A 26,437-nucleotide genomic window follows, 5' to 3' on the forward strand; every position below is an offset into this window, starting at 1 on the left:
GTGTTGTGTTGGCATTGTATATACCTTCTCTATTGGGAAGCGGGATGCTAATGTGCTTGCTCCATTATCAACCCTTTGAAGCCTTCCCCCAGAGATGTTTGCATATACTAGTTCAAACTGGATTCTCCAGGGACAAAGAGAGGGATTTTGGATAAATAGCCTGGTTTTAAACTGGCTCATTGACTGATGCAGCAAATGGACAGGATCCCGCGAGCCCAATCCTTTGGAAAGGATTGGAAGGACTGGGCTTACTGCGGCCACAAAATGGAGTGCTTGTTCTGAGCCAAATCTATCATGAACTTGTATCCACAAGGAATACCCTTTGAGTTGGGGTTTGAAGGACTGCTCCTGCCAAAGCCCATGTTAGGGTTGAGGTTAACTTTGGCAAACTTAGTAGCATGTGTGTAGGTTCTTAATTTTTTTAAATATGTTTTTTCTGTAATTCTTTTTTACTTTAGGAATAAAGTAGGCTTGCACAGAAAGTGCTGTGTGGGTAACTTGCAATGGTAGCAATTACAGCTCTGATCATTGAAGAAAAAGCAAGCCGGTGTCCTGGGGTAAACTGTCTGTGCTGGGAATAACACAATGAAGGAAGGGAACTATGCAGCCTGGAAATACCCATGGTCAGAAGAGAGAGATGTGCTGATCTCCACCCAGAAAAGCAATGACTGGGGAGTTGGAAATCTGAAAGCGGGTGCCTTGGCTGGACTTGAGGTCCTGAGGTCCCTTCCAACACTGATATTCTATGATTCTATCACCATTAAGGAGAAATACAGGAACACGTGCCCTGAACTGTGACAGTAGGACAAGAATTAATGGGCTTAACATGATTTAAATTAGGTATTAGGAAAAGCTTTCCAACTATAAGGATGGTTAAGATCTGGAATAGGATCTTAAGGAAACTGTGGAATCCCCATCACTGGAGATTATTAAGAACAGGTTGGAAAAATACCTATCAGGGATGGTCTATATATACTTGGGCCTGCCTGACCACAGGCAGATGGACTAGATGTCCTCTTGAGGTCCCCTCCAGACCTACTTTTTTTATGATTCTAAGATTCTATATATGTATGTATGCAACAAAATGCATTGATTAAAATTCAAACTCTTTTGTAAAAAAAAATCTCAAAATAAAACCACCATGATTTCAGTATTTTAAAATATGCTTCATATACCATTTACATTCAAACTGTAAAATTCATGAGATAAATATATTAAAACTTCTATGCATCATTTCTCTGGACATTAATTGTTAAATGTTATTTTGCAATACACTGATTTCATGGGTGATATATTGGAGTACTACACTAACAGCCTGGAGGCTGCTGTAGTTAAGGGATAGTTGTCATTTACATTATAAACCAAATTTTTCATGAATTTATGCTTCAATTTTATTAATTTGCACTAAACTCAAACTTGGCATATAATTTGTCAACCAATATGAAAAAAATATCTGAAAGAAAAACTTACTTATATCAGTTAAGCAATATTTAAATATAGAACATTCAAAAAGGAATGTCTGTTGTGCTTTCAGTCAAGTACAATTTGTCACTTAGTGAAACAGCAAATGGTTTATTTAAAGAACAGACATTCAGGTATTTTACTTAGTCTTTGATGCTGGAACGGTCTTGATTTTAAAATAGATCTATGTATCGGGTTTAGGGTTTTTTGTTTTTGTTTATTTTATTTTATTTTGCTTGTTTGTATGTTTTCAGAAAAGTCAGATTATTTACATTTGAAAAGAATTTATTGCATGTATGCAAAAATTCCTTTCTGGTGCCTCTCTGAATAATACAGAAGGAAAGCATAACAATTGGATTAAAGGCCAATGCTACAGGTTTTCTTAAAATACACCTCTACCTCGATATAATGCTGTCCTCAGGAGCCAAAAAATCTTACCGCGTTATAGGTGAAACTGATATATTGAACTTGCTTTGATCCACCTGAGTCCGCAGTCCCACCTCCCCCTCCCCCCCGGAGCACTGCTTTACCATGTTATATCCGAATTCATGTTATATCGGGTCGCGTTATATTGAGGTAGCGGTGTACAATAATTCATATTGCAGTGTTTGTCCCGCAGCCAGTAGTCCCTAATCATAGTAAGTAATTATAAATGTGAGGGCACCTGCCACGTGTCGTGGATTTTAAGGAGATACAATACCCAATCTACTATAATAGTGGGAGGAAAAATATTTTCCTACCAGGATCTTGTACCTAGTCATGGTAATAAGGCCTGCTTGTGTGTTTCTTGTGTCCTTAACACAACTGCACCAAAACCTGCAAATAAATTATGGGAAAGATGGCCACAACAACCAACTTTTACAGCAAAGGATCCATACCATAAGAATGTCTGCGAACTGCTTGATTGTTCCCAGCCAAAGCCTGCTGGGAAATAGACAGCTATTTAACAGAGAACCAATGCCTTTCAGAAAATATCAGCCCAGTTAACAATTAGTGAACATCATCCTCACAATGGCTTGGTCAGCATCATCACCTGTTCAAGGCTGGTTTCTGATGCTGTGGTCTCAGATCATGCCATCTGCCATGGAACAAAACATTGGTAAAGGCACCACCAGTCCCAGGCATGTGCAAAGTCACAAAATGAGTACTTAGTTGGAAAAGCTCATATTCTTGGAGATTGATTTGTCTGTTGGCTGATGATCTGGAATGCAAAATTAACACACGCAAAAGATATATTTTGACAGCCTCTACCAGAGATAACTGTTACTATGGCTATATTACAATTAATGGCCCCTTTCCATTGTGTGTAACTGACAATCAAGAGATTTTAATGTAATTCAGGATTGAATAGTTAATTTATTGTGCTACCTTTGGGGTGGTCCATTAACATGAATCCCCTGGGGCTTGTGGTTTCTTTGGGGTGTATTTGGTATTTTTTTTGTGTTTAGGAGGCACTCACAGAAGAGAAATTGGTTGACAGGCACTATTGCTAAAAGGGACCCCCTTTAGATGACATATTCACATGACCTAAAAGACCAGCTATCCTGACAATGATATCATGTCTGAAATACCACATGTGGCGTGGTCTTCACGTTTTTGTGGAATAAGAAGGAAAGAACAGATCCTCTATGGTGCTGAGGACTGGAGTCAGAAGATAAGCAGAGACTTGGCCAGGACTAGTATGCTATTGATCAATTGTGCACAGAATCAATTTAATTTTGAGTGAAACCTTTATGTGGTGAATCAATTATATGCAATAATAATGCAGGGGATGAACAGTAAAATGAATAAATTATGTAGACAAACAGTTATGCAGTGAATCAATTAAGGAATGAATTTATTGCAGAACTAATCAATTATGCAGATAAATAGGTGGAGAAAATTAAACATTATCGGATTTAGCTAGCTTTTTTCTGTTTGTGAATAAATCATGATGTCTGCTAATATATTTGTTGAATGGTTTGTGGAGAAAAATGGTTCATATATTGTTCTAATTGACTATTCCTTTTCCATGGGGTGTGATTGGTCCTCTAAGTTACACAGCAGTGTTTCTGATCAGATGACTGAAACTTTGTAAGCAGGAGAATGAATAATAGGAGCAATGAATAATGCACTGATAGTACCAATTTTCAGTGAATAATCATTCTAGCTAAAATATCATTAAATGTTTAGGATGTTTGATCATTTCACGAATAAACTGAAGGTTGTCCCAATATTTGTGAGCAATCGATAATATGGCTCCTTGAATAGTAGCAGAGTGAACTTGACACACTGATTCACAACAATATTTGAAAATAACAAGTTTGCATTATTCAACAACCTCAATGGTTAGGCCATTGAGACTGTGTTGTGGGTGGATAAGACCCGCATGATGGCTGAGGCTAAGTAAATAATAAATAATGATGATGAAGATGAATTCATGTGTCAGCTCAGAGAGAGGGAAGGGCAACATTATATAGCAGTTCCCTATGTGGAAAAACACCAATTAGTCAGCCACACCACAAGGCATGTAGACCTGGACAGGAAACAGTTATACCATCTCATGGAAGTTTTCAAAATAATATGGGAAAAAGTCAACATCTTGAACATTTTTGTGACCTAATAATCTGGAAATCATTTGGGTCAATTGATAGAGTTCATTTCAATAATTTCAAAATGTTTTGTGTTGATTTTGCCTTTTAAAATTTTAAATCTTCTTTAGTATAAATTAACTAAAATTTCATAATTAAGTCATTTTGACACAATTTGTTTTTCATTTTGAAAATGTTGAAACTTTTTTTCAAAAAAAAAAAAAAATTGAATTGGGATTTTTTCTAAACCAACCCTTTAAGTTTCCCCATGATTAGTTTCAAGTTAGACTAAAAGTATTTCATTAGAAAACTCCCAACTATCTCTAACTATATGCCAGACATGTTTCTGTTGGGAGCAGCAGAATAGATCTGCCCCCAAAGGGACAGAATCCAGTTGGGGAGCAATTAGGAAGGGCTGGGAAACTCCTGGTAGCCACAGTATGGCCATGAAAAAAGCTAATGTGGTCTTGGGATGCATCAGGCGAGGTATTTCCAATAGAGATAAGGAGGTGTTAGTACCGTTATACAAGGCACTGGTGAGACCTCATCTGGAATACTGTGTGCAGTTCTGTTCTCCCATGTTTAAGAAGAATGAATTCAAACTGGAACAGGTACAGAGAAGGGCTACTAGGATGATCCGAGGAATGGAAAACCTGTCATATGAAAGGAGACTCAAAGAGCTTGGCTTGTTTAGCCTAACCAAAAGAAGGCTGAGGGGAGATATGATTGCTCTCTATAAATATAATCACAAGATTAAATACCAGTGAGGGAGAGGAATTATTTAATCTCAGTACCAATGTGGACACAAGAACAAATGGATATAAACTGGCCATCAGGAAGTTTAGACTTGAAATTGGATGGTTTCTAACCATCAGAGGAGTGAAGTTCTGGAACAGCCTTCCAAGGGGAGTAATGGGAGCAAAAGACATATCTGGCTTCAAGATTAAGCTTGATAAGTTTATGGCGGGGATGGTATAATGGAATACCCTAATTTTGGCAATTAATTGGTCTTTGACTATTAGCAGTAAATATACCCAATGGCTTGTGATGGGATGGTAAATGGGGTGGGATCTGAGTTACTACAGAGAATGCTTTCCTGGGTGTCTGGCTGGTGAATCTTGCCCATATGCTAAGGGTTTAGCTGATCGCCATATTTGGGGTCAGGAAGGAATTTTCCTCCAGGGCAGATTGGCAGAGGCCCTGGTTTTTTTTTGCCTTCCTCTACAGCATGGGGCACGGGTCACTTGCTGGAAGATTCTCTGCACCTTGAAGTCTTTAAACCATGATTTGAGGGCTTCAATGGCTCAGACACAGGTTTGATACAGGAGTGGGTGGGTGAGATTCTGTTGCCTGCGTTGTGCAGGAGGTCAGACTAGATTATCAATAATGGTCCCTTCTGACCTTCAAGTCTATGATTCTATGAATAGATCTGCCCTAGAGGGACAGAATCCAGTTGGGGAGCAATTAGGAAGGGCTGGGAAACTCCTGGTAGCCACAGTAGACTAGTATTGCATTAAAAATAGTAGGCAATGCAGATTCAGCCAGGGAGACCAATATCCTGAGGGATACATAATTGGAGTAGTAACCTGATAGAATAATTGCAGATGGAGTTATGCTGTTCCTGATTCCAGTTTCTCCACCATTGAGGACAGTTTTTTTTTTTTTTAAACCAGACCAGCACTCAAATACAGAAACACTACCTGTAATTCCGTTTGAGGACTTTAAGGAATTAAACCCCATTGAGATACTTTGGCATAAAAGAACTTAACTTTCTTTACCAAAACTGTATGGTTTATAGTTGTTGTACTTACTTAGTTTGATAGATTTGGGGATATTAGTACTGATGTTTGGAATCTCAGTTTTGTCCCTATATAAATGGCATAAACTGAAATTCAATTCATAGTTTAAATGTTGGGAATTTTCCTCATAATGTAGTTAGATTGGAAACAGTTAGAATACAATCTATGTATGTGTATAATTTATTATGGCTTTCTTAAATGAGGACCTGATCGTTGCTTATTCTTGTGCAATGCAACATCTGCTGAAGAAGTTTTACTAGATTCTATTTTATGTGAAGTCCTGTGGCAGTACAGTCCATTATAGCATGATAAGCAGTGAATTGAACCCTTCTATTGCAAATTGTGGAAAAGAGAGAGCTGTATCATTTCTACTTGGTATGAGTATTTGCAAGGAAAGGTTACGCTTGCACAGTCATCTGTATTATTTACCTTACTTTACCTACCAAAACTACTCCAAATTAGTTAACTAGATTCTTGATTAAAATGTTGAGGCTTTGAGTCAAAATGTTATTGAGCAATAGTTTTCTGGGGTACCATGGAGGACAATTCCTGCCCCTTGAGTCTGACAAAATGGTGAGCATGTTGAAGAAAGGCTAATGAAAGTGGGGGAAGGCCTCTACTCTGTCTTTCTCCTCCACAGCCTTCCAGAGAAGAAGTGACATGTTTATTCTGCAGAGGAGACTTACAATATTCTAAAGACTTTCCAGGCAGAAGAGAGCAGGTGGAGTCCTCTTTCATTATTCTGGAGCCCGAGCTCAGTGTGAGGTCTGTGAAGCAGCTTGTAAGAGCCACCACTATGATCTCCCTCCCCTCTATTTGTGCCTGAGAAGATCAAACTCACCAGGTAGACTGTTACTTTGACAGAGCCTGCAAAGCAGTGAGGGAAGTATCCCATTTTTATCTACCTGCAGACAGCACTTCTAGAAATGGCATGTGACAGGGCAGCAAAAGGCACAGGCAGGCTTGGCCCCAGTGGCAGATTAATGATTTTGCCATCCCTAGGCCCTGAAATAATTGCCGCCTCCGGCGGCTGGTCCCATATGAACTTGTTTTTTATTTTTAGTCTGTCTAACGCGATTTTGGTTACCGTGTGGGACCGCACACATGGATTCAAAACGCCGCGTTCAAGCGTGGGTCCGGCGTATATCAAATATTTATTTTATGTAGATACTTTTATTTCTTTCACTGTAAGTAATTACATTTGTTTACGCCTACATCTTTGAGCGGCAAACTTATTAATTAATTCTGTATAATCCAGAGAAGTTGTTAGATCCTTTTCAATTGTCAAGAGAGAAAGGGAGTTTAATTTTTCTTCACTGATATTAGCCCTCAAGTAGTTTTTCCACCCTTTTTAAAGCCAAAAATGATTGTTCTGCTGAACAGTTTGTAGCAGGTGTGCAAACGAACATTCAGAAGGCAATATCAAGATTTGGAGATACTGAATGAATGTTTCGATTTCAAAGAAGGCTGCAATATCTTATAATTGACTTCTTTTCATTTTCAGGAATTTTGACACCTTCCAAATACGATCAAAAATGTAGACACTCATTCACAAATGATTCTTCTAAATCTCCTTGGTAGCATAGCTGAAGTTTTTTAGCATGAACTGTTATATCTGCTGTTGAAGTATTGGTAATGTTAGAGAGAAACTGAAATCTGCTATAAATTTCTTGATACACATTACTTCTGCGTTTCAATTCAGAACACACACGGTCTAGTATTGTTAAAAAAGGTATCTACTTTAACTTTATCTCTAACACACATTTCCACTTCAACTTCATGCGTCTCCTCAGCTTGCAGTTTACGCTTTCTTTTTCCCTTGTGTCAAATTCATAGTCTTCAATTTCAGATTTTTCTTTGGCTTTCTCTTCGAACATATCAAACAAGTCCCATATAGAGTTAATATATCCTATTAGTGAGTTGTAGGATTCTACAACTGTCTGTATATCAATATAAACATTTTGCAGTTTTTGGCTAGTTACATAAAATCTTTCCAAGAGTGAGCTCCAAAATACAGCCAGAAAAGCTGCCTGAAGTCGATCGAGTTTTCGCTGCAGGCCTGCAGCTTCATTAAGTGCAACAGGTTTCTCAGTAGCATCTTCCTTTGTTGTTTACGGCTTTAATTATAGCATTCCAGTTTTCACTCAAATTATGACAAGCTTCCACCCGAGATGACCAGCGAGTCTCAGAAAGTTATTACTTTACTGCCTGGCTTCAAATTAGATAGTAAAATCTCCCACTGGTGAGTAGAGGCAGAAAAAAATGAATAAAGATGTTGGACAGTTGAGAAAAATGAACATGCTTCTTGACAAGTTTCTGCTGCACATACTCTAAGCAGATTTAAAGAATGCGCAGAACAAGACATATACACAGCATAAGGATTTATATTCTTAATTCTTGCTTGCAACCCACTATATACACCAGACATGTTAGTGGCATTGTCGTACGACTGGCCACGGCAGTTTGCGATATCTAATCCATAACAATTCAAAGTTGAAAGTAAAGCATCAGCTAACTGTTTTGATTTGTGGCCAGTATTTGGTAAAAAACAAAGAAACCTCTCTACTGGTATGCCATCATTGTTTACATCTCAGTATAAAAGCCAATTGATCAAAATGAGATATGTCGGGAGTTGAGTCAATGCTTATAGAGAAATATTTGGCTTCTTTTACTTCTTTAAGAATAAAAGAGATCACATTTGAAGCCATCAATTTTATAAATTCATTACATGTATAGGATGAAATATAAGATATGTTACCTTGACCTTCATTTCCATAACGTGCAATGTTACTTGCTAAAAATGTGTCAAATTCTGCAAGAAGCTCAAGGGTCATCATGTAATTGCCATTATAAGGTGATCCAAATTTTTCAACCTCACCTCTAAATGCAAGTCCTCTGCTTGAAAGTTTCTTTACCACTGCTACAATCCTTTTCAACACATTTCTCCAATACATAATGTCTTCTTCCATTTGAAATTTTAAATTCATTTCAATTCTTCCGGATATCTCGCCTCTCCTCACCATTGTCAGTACACACGTTTTATGTTCAGTCGAATTTTCGTGTTCACGTAGTCGAGTTGATATGTTTTTCCAGTCATGGTATCCACTCTCTCATCGCCAGACTAGAGATCCCTCCAAATAATCAACATGGGGCACAAAACACGGCTCCTTTGCTCTCTGAATATATAAGATATTTCCGTGGCTTTACTTCACTGTTTAAAAGATGTCATTCAAACACTTTTGTTAGAACACGCATTTTATCAGTATATTGCCTTTTTGAGTTAGTAAAATCACTATTGATATTTTGTTTAATACCATGCATTGATAAATACTCAATTGTAGCATCATTCAATATGCATTGGGCCGGGTCGTCACTTATGGTAGATATTCCAATATCAGATTGAATTTCTGATTGACGTGATTTGCAAATCTCTGCAGTATTGTCAAAGATACCCAGATCAACATGATTCCTGGTAGTCTCTGATACACTAGTATTTGGAACATTTTCTTCAACACTAACCGCAGCTGGAATTTCTTCATTAGTTTTAATATGTACTTTATACACATCAATATTTTCACTTTTTACTTCACTACTTCTTTCAACTTTTTTTTTTCCTGTCTCACTGTCGGCACTAACTGATACAACAAAGGAATCAATTTTCGCATTTTTGCTATCATTTCATTTTCCCTTTCTTTCCTCTGTATAGAAATTTTTTTTTTAAACTGAGCACCGCTTAATTTCTTCCTTCCAGTCATATTGTCAATTAACGCTTAAGATTGTCGTCATGACTCCAGTCCCGAGTATGCTGCTTACTAAATTGCATCTCCATTGCGCCATCATTGGTGGTTTCAATAAGCACCATCATGATTGGTAAAATTGCGGCACACAATGCTGCGATTACAAAAATGCTGGACTGCTATTTTAAATTTGCCACCCCTGAAAGTTTGCTGCCCTAGGCCTAGGCCTTGTTGGCCTAGGTGATGATATGCCGCTGCTTGGCCCAGGTAGGTAAGAAATAGGCAAGTTGTTTTCTCCAGCTTCTCCTAGAAGCACCTGTATTTGAATGCTCTTGAGGAATTCCTCAAGACATGCTTAGATTGTTTTTTTTTTCCTGTAGGGAAGCAATTTGGATTCCTGTGTTTTAATCAAAGTTTAAATCATTTCCTTTCTTTTATGTCAAGGCTCTACCCTTACTTGTGTCACCAGTTTAATGGTTGTAATGAAGAGAGACAGGAATAAGCCTTAAGAATGACAGTATCTAGTATAGGTGAGTTCCTAGCACAAAATACTTCAGTGCACTGCAACACAGTATCCTTACAATTGGGACAGGGGGGTAGTGTGTTGTTTCTCATCTTCCTTACCTCCTCATCCTCAGCTCACAGCCATTGTCATGTCAGTTTTGGGCACAAGGGGTCTCCTCAAACACTCCTGAAGTAAAGCCAGATCAGCCTGAGAATTCATCATCTGGTGCTACAGCTAAACCTGAAAATCGCATGGCTAAACACTCATTTCTAAGGATCCTGAAACCATAGAATTCTTCCTTTCTGTGAGCTAGTTTGAGGCTTTTTGCCTCAGCCCTGAGAAAGGGACAGGCTGTAAAATACACCAATCCAGCAGGAGCCTCTCATTCTTATGGACTATCTTGTTACAGCTTTTGCTCTGCCCTTGCCCTTTACGCTGCTGCTTGGCCATGTGCAGATTGATTCCAGTCATGAGGGTAGAGACAACTCAGTTGCTACTCCCCTCTACAGTAAAGGGACAGAAAGTGGGAGGAGCTCGGGCTCCACTCCTCCTTGGGTAGCTGGCTAGATCACCAGGTGGGAGTGTTTCAGAAAAAGAGATTAAATAAATTACCCTCCATCCATACAGCAAGATGGTAACATGGGAGGAACTGTGATGATGAGTTGCAATTTATTCCATCTCATCCCTTAGTCGGGGGCAGGGTGTAAAGTTACAATCTTAGCCTATATGAGGAGTCAGAGTTAAGAAATAGGATCAAATTCAGCACTATCACAATCAGGTGCTACTCCTATTAAAGTTAATGGAAGTGTCCCCTTTTGACCCCAGGGCTGATTAGCTTTTAGGAGCTAATTAGATACTCCAGACTAGCTTTGCAATGATGTTGACCCACTTTGGGCCAGAGACTTATGATCTTCCTTTTATTAAATAGTACCTTACTCTACAACGAGTTCCACTGAAGCCAGTTGGAACACTCATGGCATAAGATGCTACCCAAGACAAGTATGGGTATTGGAATCTGGCCCTTTGTTTGGACAAGAATTGCTTGTTATTTCAAGCAGCAAATAGCATTAGAGTCTTGCTTCAAATCATTACAATGCAAGTCTTCTCTTCTGCTCTTATATTAAGACATATTGCATGCAACAACAGATCTTGCATCTTAAACAAGAATGACATGAGCTTTAGTAACCATTCCTATCAAGCTTGCTTGAAAGATGGGAAGAGTAGAGGAAAATAAGTAAAAATGCAAATAAATAAATGTTGAGCATGTCAGTGTATTGCTATACTTTGTTGTTATACAAACCTGTCAGAAAAGGTGTTTATCTTTCTCAGTCTTATCTGTGAGAATTTATGCAAATAGAGAGAAAGACGTGGTGACATATAATTAAACTAGTTTCTCTCTGAAAAAATTGTCCATGTCCTTTAATTCAAAACCAAGGCTATTTTCTTCCTATATGATACTGATTTTTATGGAAAATTAAAGAAATCAAGGGCCTGATTCTCATGTACAGTAAAAGGCCCCTTTACACTACTCTGGCAGTGAAAAGAGATGTAAATCACAGCTGCACCCCTACCTTAAGACCAGCCCTAAACACAGTTTTTGTACTGATATAACTAAGTCAGTTAGATGTGTGCTTTCTCACTGAAATTGTTATACAGGTACAAGCATTCATGTCAATTCAGTCATACAGGTATAAAGGTGCATTATACCAGTATAGCTTATTTCCTTACCCGTATTGGAATAGCTATACCAGTATTGAACACCTTCATACTGAGTTAGCTGCATCTACACGAGGGGTGTGCAGGTGGTGTTGATGATGAGGAAAGGGGTTGTATTCTTTAAGTATACTGGTGTAGTCAAAGTGGTACCATTTCTGTAGGTCAACCAGCCTTAAGATCCCTTTACACTGCCAGAATGTTGTAAAGAAGTCTTACTGTAAATGGGAATGAGGCCCCAAATGTTTACAAACAATAAATATTTTAAAATCTCTCTTCTTCAGTTCAGTTTCACTAACTTTATTGGAATGACAAGGTATGAAAGTGTTGCTAAAGTTAATACATCAGGTATACATACAGGGCAAGGTTTTACAGTACGGGGCTTGAGTCATGCTGGAACACACTGAAGTGACGTTCTGGCACTTTTTGTGGGAGACAGAGCAGCATTCCACTATTCCTGGGAAGTGTGTCCCGTTTCTTAGGGGGTTTTTTAGGACTCGAGCACTCTTTTACAAAGATAATGGTGTTTTAAACAATGTGTCCACTGTATATTACTACCCATGTCTGCTCCAGTGACAGCTTGCCACACACTGAAATGTTCTTCCTGACTTCTTATTTTTTCCCTCTTTCTCTCCAAGTTCCCAGGTTTTTCTTCTTCCCTTTTTATCAGGAATTCTTTTATTATTTCTGATAGCTTGAAGTATCTTTCTTGCACTAATTTGTATTTTGTGCAGTGAAGTAGAAAGTGGCTTTCAGTTACAATTTCTCTTCTGTCACAATGATTATAGTTTGTCCTCCCTGGGTTTCCAGTGTACTATGTCTCCCAGTCTCAATTTTCAGTTCTATAATACTGACACGTCTGCTGGTATTATGGACATTTGACTATTGTATTTCTATTAGCAGTATTGTCATTGTTAGTTTACCAAAGTCCTTGGTCAGGACAATGTGATGTTAGGTGCTACACAAAAACACAGAAGGACCCCAATTCTTGCCCCAAAGATTTAACAGTCTAAGGTCCAGATGCTGCTGCTATTATTGTTGTTATTATTATTTATATGTTGAGATCTAAGCCCCATTGTGTTAAGCATTATATAAACAGAGTGATAGATGGTCCCTGCCCTGAAGCACCATCCTTACTTATTTTAAACAACTCCTAATGCCACAAGTAATCCCATTTTCAATTCAGCTGTAAGATACGTTTGTCAAGTGTCTCCTTTTCTACAGTCTAACAATAAATCTGACTGGGGTGTGTCTCTGCCTATCATGAAGCCACGACATAGAAAAAAATATTCCATTTCAATGCTCTATCCATTGGACTATATTCCCTATACAGATCTTAACTCACATTTTTCAGATCTAAGCACTAGCTCACTACAGTATGAATAATTTACGTATTATTTTTAAATCTAGGAATAAGGATCAATGTATATAGATGTATGTCATTTTGAGATTAAGTGAGCATTTAAATTGTATGGTATGTCAGTGAAGTGATGACTCACTGGTGCAGCACCTCCTTCTGGTCATCCTGGGAATTAGCTCTTCACCAGGTTCAGAGCGCCTCTACTGGCCGGTGTCTCACCTGCCGCTGGCTCTGTGTCCCTCCCAGACCACGGTACCCTTTACCTTGGGGTGCTGCCCCAGCAGTACCCCACCATGCTCTGGGTCTCCCCTCCCAGGGGAACCCCCAACTCTCTAGCCCCACCTTGCCTCAGTGGCTACTGCCAGTCATCATCTACCCCCCACTCACTGGGGCAGACTGCAGTCTGGAAGCCACTCATCACTGGTAAGGGGGATTTGGACCAACTGCCTCTGCCTAACCCCTGGCTACACCTCTGCAGCCCCAGTGCCTCTGCAGGCCTTGTAGCCTGCGGAGTTACCAGGCTGGAGCTCCCCAGCACTACTCTACTCAGGTACCCTTCTCTCCCAAGCAGCCCAGTCCTTCTCTCTCTACAGCTAGAGAGAGACTGAACTAGCTCCTGGCTCACAGCCCTTTTATAGGGCTAGCTGTGTCCTGATTGGGGCATAGCCCCAGCTGTGGCTGCTTCCCCAATCAGCCTAGCCTTTTTTATGAGTGGGGCAACTGCCCCACTACAGTCACATATTTCTGTTTTTTAACAGGTAAATAGTGAGATGACACAATCTGTGAAAATAGAGCCACAGCCTTCTCCACTACCTGTCATAAATAAAGTATGGCATAATAAATAAAGGGTCGATACCATATTATGATTTGCATTCTTAGCATCCATTAAAGAGATTAATAATAAAAAGAAGTTAATGGCAGTTAAGCATACAGACCACTTTGCAGAAGCAGCTGAATTGGGCTGGTCCATGGTGGTCTGTCAAATCTGATGGAATTCAGAGTCCTATTTGCTACTGTTTTAAACTGATAGTGCTCTTTAAGGTTCTGTAGACACTCCTGAAAATGTGGGTTGAATATAAATAGATAGACAGCCTGAAACAATAGCAGTGTTAGAAGTGTGATCTGCCCACAGTCTCTTTAAAAAGATTGCTAAACTCTGAAATCCAGTGATGAGCATTTCAATGTCACCACTGTGCCCAATTTCACTGCTGACCAAAGCATCCAAAAAAGGAGGTGGACAATCACATTATTAAGATCTACTGGTGAGTAGAATCCTCTTTTGGCATCCCAGGTGATTAGAGCTTGTTTTATGAATGGAGTATGGGAACGTACCAAGTTTTATTTCTTCCCAATTTGACTCCTATATATATGGTAGATTCTTAAAGGTGCTTAACTTTCCATGTGAAATTTCACAGCTTTGGGGGGGCTGGTGCTGGCTATAGTGTGATGTGAAGCCTTCACGTACCAGCAGAAACCAGTGAAGGATTCCAGTACAGACTGTCCGTGGTTTAACCCAGTCACAGCAACACAGTGAGCTTTCCTGTATGCTTCAGCGTTTAACTGTTTTATTTGTGTCATGGGAGAATGGTGGTGTAACTGGGTCTCTTTTTTTAATGACAATTGTAGATGAGGTGTCAGTTGTCTGATTTGATTTACTTTATGAACATTTGCAGTGTCTCTCGCCCCCCCCCCTCTTTTTTTATGTTCATTTTGGTTTTTGATGCCTCATCAACAAATATGACCTTATTTTTAAAAACAGCCCATTTAAAATGTATGTGAATGTGTTGGTAAACAAAATTCCCAGGGTGAGGAGAGAAACAGCTGGAAATCTACAAATAACATGTTGAGGATTGTTCAGGGATTCTCCCTTCTTGGGTTTATAAATTGGAAATCTGGTCAGCTCATTAAAAATACAGGAGTACTTGAATAAATAAAATATATAATTGTGTCTCTGGTATGGTGAAGTGCTTATTACAACCACAGATCTCCGTTTTGAAGTTTTCACTTGAAGGTCACCTAAATATTCCAATCCACTACATCAAAATACTTGCTTTCTAGGCATCATCAGTTTAGAAGTGCTGAAAGGAACAAATGCAGCTATTAAGTGAATTCTGATTAGTCCTGCTGCTACAGAATTTTCAAAATGATAGCAATCAAATGAGCAAAATGTATGGGATGGTGTAATTTTATTCTTAAGTGATTTTTTTTTTAAGGGAAAGAGGGAATTCAGCAAATAAATTAACACCAGCAGGAAGGCACGAGAATAAATTATGAAAAATGACTATAAAAGTCAAACTTCTATGCTGTATAATTATGATAGGAAGAGCAGAATGCAGTGTAAACTTTGATAATGTGTAAAGATTGCAAAGCCTGAGTCTCTGCAAAACCAACTTGTCTGCATCTATTAACATTTTATGTTTCTATGCAGACTTTTAGACAAGATCTAGCAGTGTTTCCTTTCAGTTGCTAGTGTGAAAGTTTTACAATATGTTGCTTCTGAGGTTGTAAATTTGCAATTTTGTGTTTTGCCTGTGTTCACTAATTTGAATTTCATCTGCCTAAATTCAGTGCGTCTCCAAATAGTACATTTTGAATGGATCTCAGCCATATGGCCCTGATGCTTTCTCCCAATCCAGCTCCTTTGTGCACCTCTTGAACTGTTTTTTGGACCTCATAGCAGCATGGCTTAGTCAGGGTCTATACTGCCAATGCCTCCTGTTGGCTAGGGACCTCAAAGCCTTTCCACTCAGTTGTTACTTAAAACAATATCAAATACCTACCGGTGAAGTGAAGTCATTTGAATTAATCATATCAAGGTCCTTATGAGTTCATTGAATTGCTCAAACTAAACTGAGAGAAGCAGCTGTCAGGGAATAGGGGAGAGTGTCCTCTGAGTAACCGCTTTTGATACAGTCCTGGGACATTGTCTGGGAAAGCTGGGCCTGGAAAAGGTTCAAAGCCCAGGCTTAAACAAGGAGATATACTGTTGACTTCTCTTTTCTCCTCATTCCCCACTAACTGGAGGAATCCAAACTAGAAGCAAAGGAGCCAAGATCCCCTCTAGCAACTCTGAGCTCCCTGTGTGTTCTGGGAGAGCAAATAATGGACAGTTTGGGGAAGGATGAGAAGTTAGGGAGGTGGCTTTAAAAGAAGCACTTTTACGCTCCCTGGTTTCTGCCTCCTAGCTAAGGCAGTGCTTCTCCAGCAATAAAAGATAGGGTTGGTGTTTTTGTTTTGTTTTAAACAGCAGGCTAACATGTGTAGTTATCCTCATGTAATATCCTAGTAGAAACAAGGTCTCTAGTTTTTACTGCAAGGTAGCTAGGCAAGGTCAACACTATATCACCTGCCTGTAGTGTACCTCACCTTATTTGATAGCAGTAAAACTTCAGTGTCTTGTCTCCACTAGATTTCACAGTGAGATTGCTAGCACACATTATTTAGCCTGAGGTAAAACACACCATTTGGGACAGTGAAGACAAACCTTCCTCAGGGTGCAAAGATTTGATAGTGTCCCCTAACCTCACCAGCTGTCACACTGACTCCCAGTCACAGGGTGACCAATCAGAGACAGAAGCAAGGAAAGAAGCTGTGAGCCTTTCTTTAGATTTTTGCACCCCTGTCCTGCAGGCAGAGTGGTGTCACTGGTCAAATGAAACTGAACATGCTAGGTCTCCCCTAGAGTGACCTATCCACAGGTTGGAAGCACTGAGGGAACACTTTTAACCAAATTTATATTAAAATCTCAAATACAGTTTGCTCTTAATCTTGACCCAATTTTGTCTATTACTGACGTTTGAAAACAGGTTGCTGGCCACTAAGCCTTAGCGCTTCCCCCTTTTCACAAGTCTCATTGGCTAGATAACAGTTTCACCATGGATGAATCTACTAGTCATTATCCACCAATGTAATATGCAACAACAGATTTGCTAGCAGTTCATGAGCCGGCTTGGTCTCTATGCAAGTATGCAGTGACTGGAGGGAAGGCACAGACTGACTCCTGGTGCTCTTCTGCTGAAGAAGTGCAATGGTAAAAAGGGCTAGTGAAACCAAAACCAGGAAGTGAGGGAAAGAAAGAGGGAAGAAAAGAGACCAAATAGGGAGAAATAGAGGGTATGAGAAGATCAAAAGGGAGAGAAGAATGGAGGAGGAGGGGAAAGGGATAGCCTGAGTGAGAAAAGGAGGCCAGTCGAAAATAAAAATATATAATGGTTCTTCCAGTAAAGAAGGTCGTCACAGTGATAAGTTTTAAAGGAAAGATATCAAAGCTGACTAGCTGTCAGCAGTATCATCTGCTGTGGCTGAAATTGGAATGCAGTTCTTGCCCGTGATTGTTCAGGTGTGTATGAGTGGAAATGTATTCTGTCACAGATGTAGAGCTACAGAAAATGTGAGAGGGTAACATCCTCAATAACATTTTTAGGTGGCAGGAAGGAGTTTCAAAGTTTTAAGAAGGCTATTTCTTTCTGTATCCTAAAGATACCTTTCATCTCTCACTGGAACCATGATGTTAAATGAATGAAATAATAGCTTTAAACTTTTTTAAATGACATATCTTATTTATTTTTCTCATTCTGTTTCCCCCCCGTGCTGTAAACTCCCTTGTATTGCAGTTTGTTTCCCAATGTAAGAAGGTCCAGACTCACCCCTGCGGCACCTCCTGTTGGTCATCCAGGGAATTAGCTCTCCAGCCTCTGGAGCACCCTCTGTAGGCTGGTGATCCACCTGTCCCCTCCTTCTCAGCTCCCGTGTCCCTCCCAGGACCCCAGTGTTCCTTGCTCTGGGTGCTGCCCCCTGGCAATTCCCACACACTAGGTCTCCCCTCCCAGCGGAACTCCCATCCACTATTGCCACCTTGCCTCAGCACTAGGCCACTGCCAGTCACCAACTAGCCCCCGCTCCCTGGGGCAGACTGCAGTATAGGCCACTCATCACTGGCAAGGGGGGGTTGGACCTGCTGCCTTGGCCTAGCCCTGGGCTGCTCTCTGCAACCCCCAGTACCCCTTGGCCTTCCACTAGGCCACAGCCTGGAGCTATCCAGGCTGGAGCTCCCCACCTCCTCAGCCTGTCCCCAGCCCTGCTCCACTCAGGTACGCTATCCCTAGCTTGCTGCAGCCAGGCCCTTCTCTCTCTGTACTCAGAGAGAGACTGGTGAGCTTCTGGCTGCCCTGGCCTCTATATGGCCAGTTGTTTGGGGCGTGGCCCCAGCTGCAGCCACTTCCCCCAATCAGCTCAGCCTAAAAACTGCTTCCTCCAGCCACAGCCCCCTGTGGACTGGAGGTGGGTTACCACCCCGCTACACCAAAAAAAACAATATGGTGATATTGTGTTGTGGAAATCGTTCCAAAGATCAAATATCAATTTTCATGTCATGTTTTCACAGGAGACCATTAAAAAGCAAAACAAAAAGGTATACTAACCTGTATTTTTTAGACTCCATACAAAATTCGTAGTGCATACAACCTATTTGGACTTGTTCCTTTACATTCATCAAATTCTGTCCTTGGTTAGGTACTGGAAGCTAGATCTTTATCCTTTCCCCCAAAAGTATTCAAGAAAAAAGAAGCTAAAGTCAAATGACAAATATCTATGGTACTTCAAGAGTAAAACTAGAATAACTTTCAGTTAAATCCCTTGTCATTTCTAGCAAAACTTTAAAAACCGTTGTTTTCACAAAAGGAAAATATTGAAATGATAATATTGGGAAACTGCCAGATAAGGGAAGATAAAGTAGTTGGTCATACATGCTAACCATTCACATATAGTAATTCTAGATATCCAACTAGTTAGGGGACCATTAAAAATACAGTAAATTAAATGTATAGGTGTTGCATAAGCCAATGAAAGTAAAAAAGTTCTAGTTTTCATATGTAGCCAGGCAAATCACATGTGGAAATACCACATTTTGGCAAGCAAATGAGCAATTGCAGTAAGCATTCAAATGATCAGTTATCTCTTAAGTGCTCATTTGTGAATGTAAACACAGGATTCACACACACATTAGAGATGGCTGCTTGCAGAAATTTGTCTCCCCCACATTTTATACAAGTCATTCAGTGTTGTATATGTGCACTCCAGTAGTCCAATGTAACTGATCTAATTAGAATTGTGGACAAATTTTGTTTGTGTGTGAAAATTTCACTAGTGTTATATAAAAAGTTAGAAAATTGCCCTGCAGGAATGAATTTTACTGTCGCTTGTTGGAAAAAAATCATATTACAATTTTCTATTTTCTGGCTGCAGTGATTTTTTGTTTAAATCAAATATATGTGAAACTGTGCTTATAAAAATGAATTCTGTCTTGTAGTACATATGAAAAGCTAACATTTACTCAGTTATTTTTGTTTTTGTTTCTTTTTTGTCCCACAATGTTTTGCACAGATCTCTATAGATCAGACCCAAAGTCCACTGAAGTCAATGAAAAGACCCTCATTGACCTTAATGGGCTTTGGATCAGGCCACTCAAGACAATCTGCCCCCCAGGCAAAACTTCACCCAATAGGCCTAGGATGACTAATTTGCTGCCCCTTCATCATGGCAGAAGCCACCCTAGCCAAATAAGCCACCCTAGGCCACTGCCCAGAAATCTGCTGCCCTAGTTCACCTAGAGCTAGAGTGGCCCTTGCCTACAACTCCGTGTGTTGGGATGAGAGGAAGATAGAGATACATTGCATTAAGGATCTAGTTTCAGAGTTAAACCACTGACTTGATTCTTTTCTTTCTGATTAGATGGTTGGAATTCTCTGAATTTTGATGTTTCAATAAAATAAAATAAAATGGGAATTATTTCTGAATAAATCATCCTATTTTTTGATTAATTATAGAGCTGGTTGAACATTTTGAAAAAAAAAAAAAGTAAAACAAAAAAACAAATACAATGGTGGTGGTGGGGATATGTTGTGATTTCCCCTCCCCCCCCCCCTTTTTTTTTCAACTAGCTCTGCTCAGACCTAGTTATTACAGGCATATATGTAGAGAGGAAGGCTGGTCTTGTGATTAAGACACTGGACTGGGACTTAGGAGAGTTGGGTTTACCGCTTAGTTCTCTCACAGACTTCCCCTATGACCTTTTGCAAATCACTGTATCTCAGTTCCCCATCTGTAACCTGAGGATAGTAATACTTCCTTTCTCCCATTCTTTACCTGCCTTGGCTATACAGACTATAAACCCTTTGAAGAAGCTATCTTACTGTGTGTGTGTATAATACAATCTAGCCCTAGCATAATAGGCCTTGATCTCAGTTGTGGCCTCTGGCCATTAGTATGATATGAATAATAAAAATATGTAGTTAAGTGCCAGCAATATACTGCAATATGTGAACATTCTCAGACTAACTTGTCATATTGTTCAAAAGACACAATTACAAAAGTAAGTGACGGCTAAGTCTGGTGATTTGTGCATTGCTACCCACATGGTATGTAAAACTGGTATGCTGCATCCTGAAGAAGGTGAGTTGCTAACAGCCTATCAGGTAAATATATTTTTATTATCTGCACTAATGCTGACAGATTTGTATTATTTACATGGTATTTGGTAATGATGCATTCAAACTTGGTATTAAGATGACTTTCTTCAGCTGCTCCTCCTGAATCCCTTGTTTTTCATCTGTGTCTGTGGGTCATGGACTCGTCCGTTTTCATCAAGATTCTTGCTTGGAGAAACTGTTACTCATGAACAGTTGCAGTCTGGAAGCCATGTCAGGGAAATAGTGCATCACCTAGAGAATTTCTAGCAGGATGGCATAAATCAAGTTTAGGCCTCTGGGGTTTTTCGAGAAGCAACTGAATCACATTCCTTTGAAGCATCATCTTCCTTTTCATTCAGTGCTTGGGGCTGTCTTCTGAGTTTTCCTGTCTCTCAAGTGTGATTGGAATACCCATATCATTTGTAAAAGTGATCTGTTTTGTATTGTGTGAAGATGCGGCAATGGCTCTGATGTCTTGTTCAGTTATAGTGGAGCTAAATACAGGGCCGAAGAAAACACTAGAATCAATTCTTTAGCAACAAAGAACATAATAATAATAATGTGTACCTTTTAAAGGCAGAATTATATATACCTGCCTCATCTACAATGTAGGTATTTTTGTGATCATTCTGAACCTTGGCCTGGGATATTTATGTCCGTGTTTGCTTCTGTGAGAATTCTTTCTCTTCCACAGCTCTTATATGGTGTTATATGTAGTCAAGAAACAGAGCCTCTTTTTTTGTAGTGAACAAAACTGACCTCTTTAATTAATGAAGATTACACAGAAACTAGCATACAACCTCAATTAGCTGAATGTAATCGGGGGCAATGAATAATTTCAGATAATTGGGAGAATTTTCAATACAATTAATGGACATCAGGATCATGACCCTGTTACAGTTAACTCAGTTATCCAAACTCCTTTTTAAGTGCACAGCTTTCTAATCTGGTTATAACAGGCATACACAAAACAAGAAGCTCTGCCTCCTGCAATGGAACGAAGTTACCTTAAATAAAATAAAAGGTTATGTTTCTTTAACAATGGATACATCTGGTATTTCCTTAACAGTCATCTCCTCTCCCCCACACCCCGCCATCCCGTTCTCAATGTTCTTACTGCTTTACAAATTCCAAGAACTCAATCCCTGTTTTTGTCTAACATGGTTATGTGTGGAGATATGATGAATAGCTGTTAGCAACCAGAAATATGGAGAAAAATTTTCATCTGAAAATAATTGTGCCAACCAGGCTTTAGAGTAACATAACTTCAGGGCCTAGCACGTGTCTATTTGTGCACAGGCATTAAATCCATTATTTACTGGGCTTTAGAGCTTCATTTGTGCCAGGGCTTGCCAGGGCTGAGCCCTGGCACCTCTAGGCTTGGCAGTACCTAGCTCCGGCATCTGTAGCCTTGCTGCATCACTTATGAATTTTTTAAAAATTGCTTGAGCCCTGGCACCTCTTTCATTACAAATTAAGCACTGCTGGGCATTGGCAAAGACTAAATCAATGATTAGGCTTATAAATAGACCTTGAAAGTACAGTTGTTAATGGACATCGCCCAGGATAAACAAATCTGGAAATACTACCCTCTTTCTTGCATGCTTTAAAATCCGTCAATGTCTTAAGTATGGGAAACATATGCACTAGAGCAGGGGTCGGCAATGTTCGGCACGCGGCTCAGCAGGGTAAGCAGCCTAGCGGGCCAGGCCAGTTTATTTACCTGCTGACGCGGCAGGTTCAGCCGATCGCGGCCCCCACTTGCCTCAGTTCTCTGTCCCGGGCCAATGGAGGCGGCGGGAAGCGGCATGGGCTGAGGGATGTGCTGCCTGCGGCTTCCCGCCACCCCCATTGGCCCGGGACAGCGAACCGCGGACAGTGGGGGCCGCGATTGGCCGAACCTGCCGCTTCAGCAGGTAAATAAACTGGCTCGGCCAGCTAGGGTGATTACCCTGGCGAGCTGCATGCTGAACATTGCCGACTTAGGGATCGGATACAGAGGGACCTAGACAAATTAGAGGATTGGGACAAAAAAAACCTGATGAGGTTCAACAAGGACAAGTGCAGAGTCCTGCACTTAGGACGGAAGAATCCCATGCACTGCTACAGACTAGGGACCGAATGGCTAGGTAGCAGTTCTGCAGAAAAGGACCTAGGGGTCACAGTGGACGAGAAGCTGGATATGAGTCAACAGTGTGCTCTTGTTGCCAAGAAGGCTAACGGCATTTTGGGCTATATAAGTAGGGGCATTGCCAGCAGATCGAGGAACGTGATTGTTCCCCTTTATTCGACATTGGTGAGGCCTCATCTGGAATACTGTGTCAAGTTTTGGTCCCCACACTACAAGAAGGATGTGGAAAAATTGGAAAGAGTCCAGCGGAGGGCAACAAAAATGATTAGGGTCAGGAGCACATGACTTATGAGGAGAGGCTGAGGGAACTGGGATTGTTTAATCTCCAGAAGAGAAGAATGAGGGGGGATTTGATAGCAGCCTTCAACTACCTGAAGGGGGGTTCCAAAGAGGATGGAGCTCGGCTGTTCTCAGTGGTGGCAGATGACAGAACAAGGAGCAATGGTCTCAAGTTGCAGTGGGGGAGGTCCAGGTTGGATATCAGGAAAAACTATTTCACTAGGAGGGTGGTGAAACACTGGAATGCGTTCCCTAGGGAGGTGGTGGAGTCTCCTTCCTTGGAGGTTTTTAAGGCCCGGCTTGACAAAGCCCTGGCTGGGATGATTTAGCTGGGAATTGGTCCTGCTTTGAACAGGGGGTTGGACTAGATGACCTCTTGAGGTCCCTTCCAACTCTGATATTCTATGATTCTATGACTCCTGCACTAGAGTTATACTGAAAAAAACTGGGAGAAATGTTGAATCCTAGAGAAAACCAATTGTTTTAGGCAATATTCTTGCATTATGTAATCTGTTATAAATTTGTTTTTTAATCTTCAGTATCTCAACATACTTTATTGTATATAGAATAGGAGTGTAGCAAGGAAGAGCAAGGCAAGATCAGATTGGTGTGGGGTTTACCTGTCCCCAAGTGTATATGCTGTTCCCATGACACTCCTAGGTCTTACAAACATGGGAAGTAGGAGACTTCAACTTAGGATCAAATACAGTTTTTTTTAAATATCATTAAACTAGTGGGACAGCCTATGATTTGTATTTTGATTTAAACCCCAATTTGAGCACCATTTCCCTTCTTACTGTAACATGAGGCTATATATTTGCTGTAGTAGACCTTGAATCATAAGGTTTCTGACTTCCCCTGCTTTCACTCATACCTGAATGCTCTAAATGGAATAAAAAGGTGTATGTTCATTACCTAGTAATGAAACTTCCTCAGTCCTGCCACAAAGAGTAAACATTCTGAAGTGGCTCAGAAGGTCAAGTCCTCCATGTACAGGAAGAGTACAATTTTCTACTAAACCTATTTGTAAGCTATGGATATACTTTTTGACCTTCAAAATACTGTATCTTTTCTTGAACTTTTTTAGTTTTACTTTGTCTTCCCTAGGCTGCCCAGAAGGCAAAACAGTCAATGTTTGAGATCCTCTAAGGCAGTGGTTCCCAAACTTGTTCCGCTGCTTGTGCAGGGAAAGCCACTGGTGGGCTGGGCCTGTTTATGTACTTGCTGTGTCCACAGGTTCGGCCGATCATGGCTCCCAGTGGCCGCAGTTTGCTGTTCCGGGTCAATGGGAGCTGCTGGAAGCAGCACGGGCCGAGCCGCCGCTTCCCGCAGCCCCCATTGGCCTGGAGCAGCGAACCGCGGCCAGTGGAATCCGCGATCGGCTGAACCTGTGGACGCAGCAGGAAAACAAACCGGCCCAGCCCACCAGGGGCTTTCCCTGTACAAGCAGTGGAACAAGTTTGGAAACCACTGCTGTAAGGCATTGTGCCTTAATAATTTAGCTTGTTCCATACTTTTATTTCTTTCACGTTTGTTTTATGTGCATCTTGCAGCTTCCTTGGCCATACTGTCTCTTTAGGGAAAAGAAAAGTGGATAATGAACTTCCCATACTAGTCTTTAACTTACTACGTATGAAACTGCCACACAGTTTTAACATATTGGAGGGTGAATGTTTGTGTGTAATTTTCTGAAGTTATTTAAATAAGAAATACCAACTCATCTCCCAGAAATATTAAATTGCATAATTATTGCTAGAATTTGTTTGAAAACAGCAAAAAATTATCCATGAACACAGATTTAAAAACAAACAAACCATTTACTCAGTGGTATTTTTGAATATTTTAAAATTATTTCCCTCAAATATGTGTAAAGGTTTGGGTTTCTTTACAAGAATGGTAGTGGAAAGTGGAAGTCTCATGAATATTTATTCAGGTGGGTTCACACCAGAATTGTGCAAGTGGCCACCTTAAAATATTAGTATTCCCTCCTGTTTTTAACAGTTTGACATCCAATCAGGGGCGCTGGAACAATTTTTAGAGTGGGGGTGCTGAGAGCCATTGAACAAAACTGTAAACCCTGTATATAATGGAAACCACTTCAAGCCGGGAGGGGTGGGGGTGGGGGGACGGTATCTAGTTTCCCCTAGTTCCAGCACTTATGCATCCAATCAAAGAGCAGAAACAAATGCTGTGTGTTGTAGATATTAAGACACCATGGTCCATTGAGGAGACAAAGACATACTAAATAGTTGTAATATAGACAGAAAGGAATTGGAGATTCTTATTAACCAAGCTAGCATTTAACAAGAGCCAAACACTTTCTTTGAGACTTGCTGTGGCTGTCAAAAAAGTGAATCACGTAGAGAATGAAATTGCCAAAGTTGTTAGCATTTTTTTATTTTCAGAAAAGTATTATTTTTTATTTGTTTATTTTATTTTACTCTTACGATGTTCGCCACTAAATTATAAGAATGCTAGAATGTTTAAGGGAATTTTACAAAAACTAAATTTTATCTCTTATTGGTGCAGGGCAGACATGAAAATAGGAGTTAGAGAAAAGACTAGATTATTATTTAGAGAGAGAGGAGACAGATTAAGATGATGTCGAATTTTAGGAAGGTACTTTGAAAAAACAAAGATTGAGTTTAGGAATCTTTGGCTCTTGTCCTGCAAAGACTCTTGGATTATGGGTATGTCTACACTGCAATTAATAATCCCTGGCTGGCCCATGCCAGTTGACTTGGGCTCACAGGGCTTGGGTTTGTGGGTCTGTTTAATTGTGGTGTAGACGTTCAGGCTCGGGCTGGAGCCCACATTCAAGCTGCAGCTTGAGCCCCAATATCCATACCACAATTAAGCAGCTCCTTACCCTGAGCCCCACAAGCCCGTGCCAGGTGTCAGGGGCTAGCAGCACGTTTCTAATTGCAATGTAGACATCCCATTGTGTCTTTTGCTGTTTATGCAACATGCATAATATGAGGGAACCGACGGTTCTGGTGGCTTCTGCAGCGTAGAAGACAGCAAGGCCATTAGAGGGCTTGCATATTTAAAGAGGTACTATCCAATTCCTATATACTGTAGATATATATGCTTGCTCATGTGAATAGTCCCATAAAAGTCAATGCACATATGTAAATATTTTCAGGATTAGGACCTATGTTTGAAAATGTTTGTAGCTTCTTTGACAGCACTTCCTTCTTTCTCTTTTGTTTGAGTGTGTGGCATTTTATTTTTTAGATTCAATATCTAATTAAAGTGTCTTCAGCAACCACTCAAGTCAACAACAAAAAACCTGGTTGCTTAAGTGAGTTGATCTTCTAACCTATTGTACTCATCCAAAGTGTCCCCAAATGGATTATGTCTACATTGCCTATGGAAGCGAGCCTTCTAGCCTGGGTAAAGAATTGCACTAGTGA

At 40.2% G+C, this 26,437-nt stretch overlaps 1 pseudogene; it reads right to left on the reverse strand.

Moving 5' to 3' along the window:
• Positions 1–7,025: 7,025 nt before the first annotated feature.
• On the reverse strand, positions 7,026–11,855 carry LOC117877110 (annotated as a pseudogene).
• Positions 11,856–26,437: the final 14,582 nt, after the last annotated feature.

The sequence above is a fragment of the Trachemys scripta genome, chromosome 1 (assembly GCF_013100865.1).
Source record: "Trachemys scripta elegans isolate TJP31775 chromosome 1, CAS_Tse_1.0, whole genome shotgun sequence".
Classification (NCBI taxonomy): Eukaryota; Metazoa; Chordata; order Testudines; family Emydidae; genus Trachemys; species Trachemys scripta.